The sequence below is a fragment of the Ahaetulla prasina genome, chromosome 14 (genome assembly GCF_028640845.1).
Source record: "Ahaetulla prasina isolate Xishuangbanna chromosome 14, ASM2864084v1, whole genome shotgun sequence".
Taxonomy (NCBI): domain Eukaryota; kingdom Metazoa; phylum Chordata; class Lepidosauria; order Squamata; family Colubridae; genus Ahaetulla; species Ahaetulla prasina.
The window spans coordinates 15,885,855-15,894,452 of NC_080552.1; positions in this window are offsets into that span (position 1 = coordinate 15,885,855).

Genomic DNA, 8,598 nt, shown 5'->3' on the forward strand with positions numbered 1-8,598 from the left:
AAGGAGAGCACATGACCCCAGGGCACTGCAACTGTCATAATTACATGCCAAGTTGCCAAGCGTCCAGATTTTGATCACGTGACCGTGGGGATGTTGCAACGTGTCAGGGTTCTGACGGATGCCCTAATTAAATCGTCAGCCTCGAGCCAAGCTTCAAAAGAAATCCAGTTATTTATTAGGAGCTTCATGTTGACACGTTCCAAGTGAAGCCAACTCTGACCCCATGTAATTTACAACCCAGGCATGACCCTGTTTTCCTCCTCCCCCCAGGGTATGTCATCAGTTACATTCACTAATGGAGCAATTTCGCAGGCTGTAGAGATCACTCCCCTCCAGCTGCTGTGGGTAACCCAGGGAGACAGCCTTGAGAGAGATATGTCTGGAATGTGCTTTTGTTTTTGGCTTCCGTGCTGCTTCGTCGGTTTTCCCATCCCCCTTGCCTATGGCAACTCGAGAGGAGCCCAGGGATGCTTTGTGAGTTGATACGATGGTCACAAGCATGAAAAACAATCATAAATTATTTTTTTCAGTGCTGTTGTAACTTTGAACGGTCACTAAACAAAGTGTTGTAAATCAAGGACTACCTGTACAGCAGCTAAGATTTAGAAAGGGTCACCCAAAAAAGTCATGTTTCAGACGCTTTACTCAAGGGAAATACTTTCCAAATACAGTAGTGGTTTCCCACTGCTTCTTTCCAGATTTTTTTTTTAACTTTCCAATCTCTGCTTATGGCTCTGAAATTTTCCTGCAGTCTCCTAGCCAAGATCTAATCAGGACCTCCCTAATAATAAAAAAATATACATTTATGCAAAAGCATTGCCCTGCACAAATAGTAAAAGCCCTTAGACTTATATACTGCTTTACAGTGTTTTCCAGCCCTCTCTAAGCGGTTTACAGAGTCAGCCTCTTGCTCCCAACAATCTGGGTCCTCATTTTACCCACCTTGGAAGGATAGAAGGCTGAGTCAACCTTGAGCCGGTGAGAATCGAACTCCTGGCAATGGAATGCAGAGTTAGCCTGCAATACTGCATTCTGAGCACTGGGAAGGAAGGAAGGAAGGAAGAAGGAAGGAAGGTAGCAACAGCACTTAGACTTATATACAGCTTCACAGTGCTTTACAATTCTTTCTAAGTGGTTTACAGAGTCAGCCTGTAAGGTCCTCATTTTACTGACCTCGGAAGGATGGAAGGCTGAGTCAACCTTGAGGCGGTCAGGATCGAACTCCTGGCAGTCAGCAGAATCAGCTTGCAATACTGCATTCTAACCACTGCGCCACCATGGTTCTTATACATTATCATTATTTGTGTCCATTTGTGTAGTGATTTCATGTTTGCCCCATTGATATAATAATGCAAAAATGAAGGAACACCTTGGAAGAATTGCACATCAAGTTACTTGTACTGAGGTCCAGTAACTTGAGACTTTATCCTAATGAGACAATGTACATTTCTTTTCATTTGCTAGGCAGTTTTTGGCTATATATATATATATATATATATATTCTGAGGTTTTCGCGGGTGTTTGTATGTAGGTCTTTGGTTATTCGGGTTTTCTCCCGCGTAAAATTGGAAGTGTCTTGGCGACATTTCGATGAAGTCTCATTTGTCATCTTCAGGCTTCAGCTTCGTGCTTCTGGGAGCAATGTGTGATTGCAGCTGTTTCCCAGAAGCACGAAGCACGAAGCTGAAGCCTGAAGATGACGAATGAGACTTCGTCGAAACTTCGCCAAGACACTTCCAATTTTACACGGGAGAAATCCTGAATAACCAAAGACTACATATATATATAGATATAGATATAGATATAGATATAGATAGATAGATAGATAGATAGATAGATAGATAGATAGATAGATAGATAGATAGATAGATTCCAGACTCATCCAACTTAAAGTATCTCATCCAGTAATCAGGCTACTATTTCGAAGTGGACATCATGGGCTTATTTGGCTAATTTAATTAACACCACATTTATTAGAGGATTTTATTGACTCTTAACTACACTCTGCAAAGCTTCACCACAACATTTAATGGTCACAATTAGCTTTCTTTTCTTTTTTTTTCCTTTGCTTACTATTAGCTACGGATGCACAACCCGCTCATTGTAGCTCAGCATGTTGAAACAACTTATCCTACCTAGTTAGTCACCAGTTGAACGTGGTCCAGGAAAGAGTTTCAATCAACTCAGTCTCAGCTCACTTAAACACGGGGCAAACCTATATATAAACAGCCAATGTGAACAAGAGTGGGCAACAGCATGCATTATTGCATGCTGTTGCCCACTCCGTCGCCTTCAGCATGACCTGAGTATAGCTCATAAAGTCATCTGTTACAATGTCTTTCCTGTCGAAGACTACTTCAGCTTCAATCGCAACAATACACGAGCATACAACAGATTTAAACTTAATGTGAACCGCTCCAATCTTGATTGTAGAAAATATGACTTCAGTAACAGAGTTGTTAATGCCTGGAACGCACTACCTGACTCTCTGGTCTCTTCCCAAAATCCCCAAAGCTTTAACCAAAGACTATCTACTATTGACCTCACCCCATTCCTAAGAGGTCTGTAAGGGGCGTCATAAGAGCACCAGCGTTCCTACCATTCCTGTCTTAATGTTCCCTTTGATTGTATCCAATTTGTATGGTTATGTCATGCTTATTCTTATATATACTGTTGTGTTTGACAAATAAAATAAAATAAAAATAAAACAAAATAAAAAAAATTGTGTGTTTGCTAGGAAATCAAGTTAGCAAGACCTCCCAGACTCTATTCAAGGTTGACGTCAGAAGGAAATTATACAGAAGAGACCAACAAAGATGATTGGAGGACTGGAGGCTAAAACGTATGAAGAACGGTTGCAGGAATTGGGTATGTCTAGTTTAATGGAGGCCAAAACATAACAAAAATAAAAACAAAAGAAGAAGGGGACGACAGAGAACGAGGTGGCTGGATGGAGTCACTGAAGTGGTCGGTGTGAGCTTAAATTGACTCCAGAGGATGGTAGAGGACAGGAAGGCCTGGAGGATCCACATTGTCCATGGGGCCGCGATGGGTCGGACATGACTTTGCAACTAACAACAAAAAACATATGAAGAACAGTTGCAGGAATTGGGTATGAGCTTGTCAATCGAAAGATCAACAGTTTGGCAGTTCGAATCCCTAGTGCTGCCGTGTAACGGGGTGAGCTCCCCTTACTAGTCCCAGCTTCTGCCAACCTAGCAGTTTCGAAAGCACGTAAAAATGCAAGTAGAAAAAATAGTGACCACCTTTGGTGGGAAGGTAACAGCGTTCCGTGCGCCTTTGGCGTTGAGTCATGCCGGCCTCATGACCACGGAGACGTCTGCGGATAGCGCTGGCTCTTCGGCTTTGAAACGGAGATGAGCACCGCCCCCTAGAGTCGGCAACGACTAGCACGTATGTGCGAGGGGAACCTTTACCTTTACCTAAGGAACTGAATTCTCTATGGCAGATTGCAGGGTGGGGAATGATGGGGAATTACCGAGAGAAAGATGTCATTAGTGTATATCACAGAAGTAATACAAAACCTGGGACGACAAGCTACAATAATATGACACATTATTCGCTGACTGCCTGAGGTTTATATATGCTACTGTCAATTTTATATGTTCTCCACCACCAGTAATTTTCTCTCCATCTAATTTTTATTTCCCCAAGGGTTTGCCAAGGTTAAAGTGCTAGAAAACCAATGACTGTTCACTTGCCAAAGGGTGATAAATTAAGTTAACCGTCGTTGGGTGGCTAGCTTCTGTGGCTGGTCAGGGCTATTTATATGTAAATAAGTGTAAGGATGCTGATAGGCATGTATGTAAATTTTAACAGCCTGTTTCTCCCCCACAAGATGGTTCAAAGTTGGGCGTTTAGAATTTTCAGCGAGTTTCCGAAAAAACAAAGCCTGCTTTGTTCGGCCAACATTTAAGATTCTTTGCTTTACTTTTTTACATTTATTTCATTTTGTCATAACAGTATACACAAACATTGTCATAAATAAAACAACGTATCATGAAGAAAATATATATATATATATATATAAGTAAAAAAAGATATGCATCAGCTATATTAATTTGATATAATGAAGGGAACAATAGGACAGGAACGGTAGGCACTTTTGTGCTCTTATAGTCCTCTTAGGAATGGGGTGAGGTCAATAGTAGACAGTTTTTGGTTGAAGATTTTGGGATTTTGAGTAGAGACTATGGAGTCAGGTAATGAGTTCCAAGCATTAATAACTCTGTTACAGAAGTCATATTTTCTGCAATCAAGATTGAAGCGGTTGACATTAAGCTTGAATCTATTTTTTGCTCTTGTAATATTGCGATTGAAGCTGAAGTAGTCTTTTACAGGAAGGATATTGCAATAGATGATTTTGTGTGTTAAACACAGGTCATGTCGAAGTCGACGGAGTTGTAAGTTTTCTAATCCCAGGATTTCAAGCCTGGTGGTATAAGGTATGGTATACTTCTACCATGTTTCCCTGATAATAAGCCCTCCCCAAAAATATTTAACCGGATGCGCGGCTGGTCCCTGTCATTTCCTCTGGTTAGGTTTAGGGAAACAGGGCCGGAAATCTGGTAAGATGGTCTTGCTCCATGCACCCCAAAATAATAAGACCTCCCTGAAAATAAGGCCAAGGGCTTATTTCGGGGTTCAAAAAAATATAAGGACAGGGTCTTATTTTCAGGGAAACACGGTAGTTTAATATTATCACTGCTACAATCTAAATCTCCTTAGATATTTCTTTTTTTTTAATTGAAAAAGTTTTACAAAAATCCCCCCTTCCCCCCACCCCCTCTCCCCCTCCCTTCACAAACCCCCCTCCCCCCCCCGACTTCCCGGAAGAAACACAAGGTATAGTTAAAAATAAAACAAACATATGCTAAAAAAAAATTCCCTCCCAACTCAGTTATACTCCTACAATTCTCATCAGTTCCTAACTTCCCCCAAAAACAATAAAAAATAATACATCCTAATCATTCAAAAGCAGTCTGATAACTCTTAATCTGATATCTACTTTGAATATCGTCAATCCATTTTTTCCATTCCTTTAAATATCTTTCTTGCATATTGTCTTTCAAAAAGGCTGAGATTTTCTCCTTAGATATTTCTTTATTAAGCCTGTATGAATGATCACTTTGGAAATTTTATCCCGAGGCTGTTTGATCCATCAACTTTCCAATTTCTGAACTAACACATAGAATTGAATTGGATGCCAACAAATAGATTTGGCCCTGATTTGGAGACTCAACGGACATTTGCTCAAACCTAGTTTTTCTGAATGGAATTGATTTATTTATTTATTTATTTTTCGAATTTTTATACTGCCCTTCTCCGAAGACTCAGGGCGGTGCACAGCACAAATAAAACATGGATACCAAGACACTTAAAATTCGATATTAGTTAAAAATTTAATTCAATATGCTGAGTTATTAAAATAAATATATAAAAATTCTAAAAGTTTCTAAAACCCCACTAAAACCCTCAATAAAATCGTTAGGCCAGCCCTGCTTGGTGAAAAAAGAAAGTTTTGAGCTCGCACTTAAAGGTCCGAAGATCAGGGAGAAGACGTAGCCCCACAGGTAGTTCATTCCAGAGGGCCGGAGCCCCCACAGAGAACGCTCTTCCCCTGGGGGCCGCCAGCCGACATTGTTTAGCCGACGGCACCCTAAGGAGGCCCTCTCTGTGAGAGCGCACGGGTCGGTGGGAGGCTGTAGGTGGCAGCAGGCGGTCCCGTAAGTATCCCGGTCCCATTGATTAGAGATCCCAGATCAGATTGATTTCCTGCCTGAGGTTGGAAATTCTGATAGAACTGAATTTTGGGTGAGACATTGGAAGCATCATTTACCCTTCGTATTTTTATTCAGCTAGGATCTTTGAGCTTAAAAGCCATAAAGACAACCCCCCCAAAAAAAGATCTGAGGAGGATTCACACATCATCTTGCACACTCCCAGTTGTGTAAGGTTTTCTGAATGACCATGCCCCCTCTTCACCCATCCTCAGCCTTGTCTCTATAGGAATCATTTTGAGGTAGTCTTGAAAATAATGCATATTGTTTGGTGTAGCCAGTTTGGTGTGGTGGGTAAGCGTTGGCCTAAAAACCAGGAGTCTGAGAATTTTAGTCCAGCCTTAGGCATGAAAGCCCTCTGGTTGACTTTGAGCCAATCTCTAGGAGATGGTGAGATTTAATGTTAATCAGGGCCTCTGGTGGCTCAGCAGACTAAGTCTGCCTGTTTTTAACACAGCTGCTTGCAATTACTGCAAGTTCAAGACCCACCAGGCCCAAGGTTGACTCAGCCTTCCATCCTTTATAAGGTAGATAAAATGAGGACCCAGATTGTTGGGGGCAATAAAAGTTGACTTTGTATATAATATACCAATGGATGAAGACTATTGCTTAACACTGTGTAAGCCGCCCTGAGTCTTCGGAGAAGGGCGGGATATAAATGCAAATTAAAAAAAAAACACCTTATGTATAAAATCCAACAGGGAGACTTTGGCCCAAGCACCAGGAGATGGTGAGTTCTAGTGCTGTCTTTGGCATGAAACCCATCTGGGTGACTTTGAACCAATCGCCAGGGGAGTGTGAATTCTAGCCCCACCTTAGTCACGAAAGTCTGCTGGGTGACTTTGGGGCCAATCACCAGGAGACCGTGAGTTATAGTTCTGCTTTTGGCATGAAAGATCAGCCCATCGGTTTTCTGACTTTTTTTTTTTTTTAAAGACAAGTCTGTTTTAGGATTTGAACTACAGTTTTCATTCCCAGGTTCAGAAAAGTAGCGCATCTTATTTATGACAATTCTGGATCAAAGGAGTTCCAGAAAGCACAAACGAGTGACAAAAAATTGTCACATGGGGCAAACTTCTACTGGCTCTGCTTCAGCAACCAATGTTCTATCCTTCTCTCCTTCCACGAAACTGGCTGTAAAAAAACAAACTGTTGTGTCTCGTCCAATCTCACCTCAGCCGGGGTCTTCTTATCTGCTTCCGAACACAGAGGAATGTTCTAGTATGCCTCCCGGCCCCAGCCCTGGCTCCATGCCCAGACAGGCTGAAGAGGAAGAAATACCTCCAGCCCCCAGCTCTGGCTCCATGCCCAGGCAAACGGAGCAACTAGACCCCTCCCCCTCCTCCACAGCATGTGAGCCTGAGGGAGGTCAATTGCCAACAGCTGCAGACTGGAGTGACCCTCGCGTCAGAAGACTTGATAGGCGGAGGCAACAGAAGGGAGGGAGGGGCAGGCCTGGATAAGTGCTGAGTCATGGAGCCACACCCCATGGCCTATATAAAGGATCTGCTTTCTGGCATTCTCTGAGTCAGGCAAAGTCTAAACATATCTTGCTGAAGTCACTTTCTGGTCTCCTGCCTGCCCTGAGGACTTTGCTAGGACTTTGGCAGAGCTGCAGAGGCAAGCCTGATTCGGATTTCCCTGACCCGGCCGTCAGCTGAGGAGTGGGACACGACACAAACGAACCAAAATCAGAATAATAAAGTTAAGTCCCATTCATATTCCGCTGCATTTCCCTCTGTCGCATGTGCTTATTTTGATGTATGCTTAATCACAATTAAGCCATTGGTGCAACATTTCAATAAGTTCTACATGAATTTTGCCCTAAGCTTGCATAGCAAGATATTTTCTTTCTTTTTTCCTTCCCCCTGCTGATTCCCAGATAAAGCAAAGTGAAGGCTTTTTTTTAATCGCAGGCATATTTTTATAACCCTTGTTAGAAAGACCAAAATAATGTCTCAAATTGCCTAATCATCATCATCATCATCATCTGTGATACGAAATCCAACGTATGTCAAGGTTCCAGAAAAACCTCTTCTGCATAAAAAAAACTCAGAAGCCATTGTCTTTCAGAGTTCTTTACTAGCATGAGGAAACTGGCACACGATGAGTGAAATTCCAAAACTGAACTTCCGGATCCTTTTCCCAGTTATACAAACCCCAAGAGTCCCACCCCCCTGACCCCTTTGATGGTCACATGGTCCCATGTTCTCCCCATTCATTCGAATATCTTCCCGCCACTCCTCCTGCAGATGTGAACACCATCCGACCTTGACCGCTTGAAGAATGTTACCATACCCCTCAACCCGCCTTCTTCCCCTCAGGGGAAAAATGTGGCAGCATCTGGAACCCTAAAGCCTAGTATGGTTTCCAGGCCTGACAGGATAATTATCTCGTTTGCTGTGTATACTGTCATTTTGTGTAAATAAAAACAACAACAACAAGAACAACAACAAAAGAGTTGGAAGGGACCTTGGAGGTCTTCTAGTCCAACCCCCTGCCCAGGCAGGACCATTTCAGACAAATGGTTATCCAATCTCTGCTTAAAAACTTCCAGTGTTGGAGCATTCACAACTTCCGGAGGCAAGTCATTCCACTGATTCATTGTTCTAATGGTCAGTAAATTTATCCTTAGTTCTAAGTTGCTTCTCTCCTTGATTAGTTTCCACCCATTGCTTCTTGTTCTACCCTCAGGTGCTTTGGAGAATAGCTTGACTCCCTCTTTTCTGTGGCAGCCCCTGAGATAGGGGTTCTGGAGTTCTGGAGTTCCCTGTTTTCCAAGTGAATGCTTGTAATT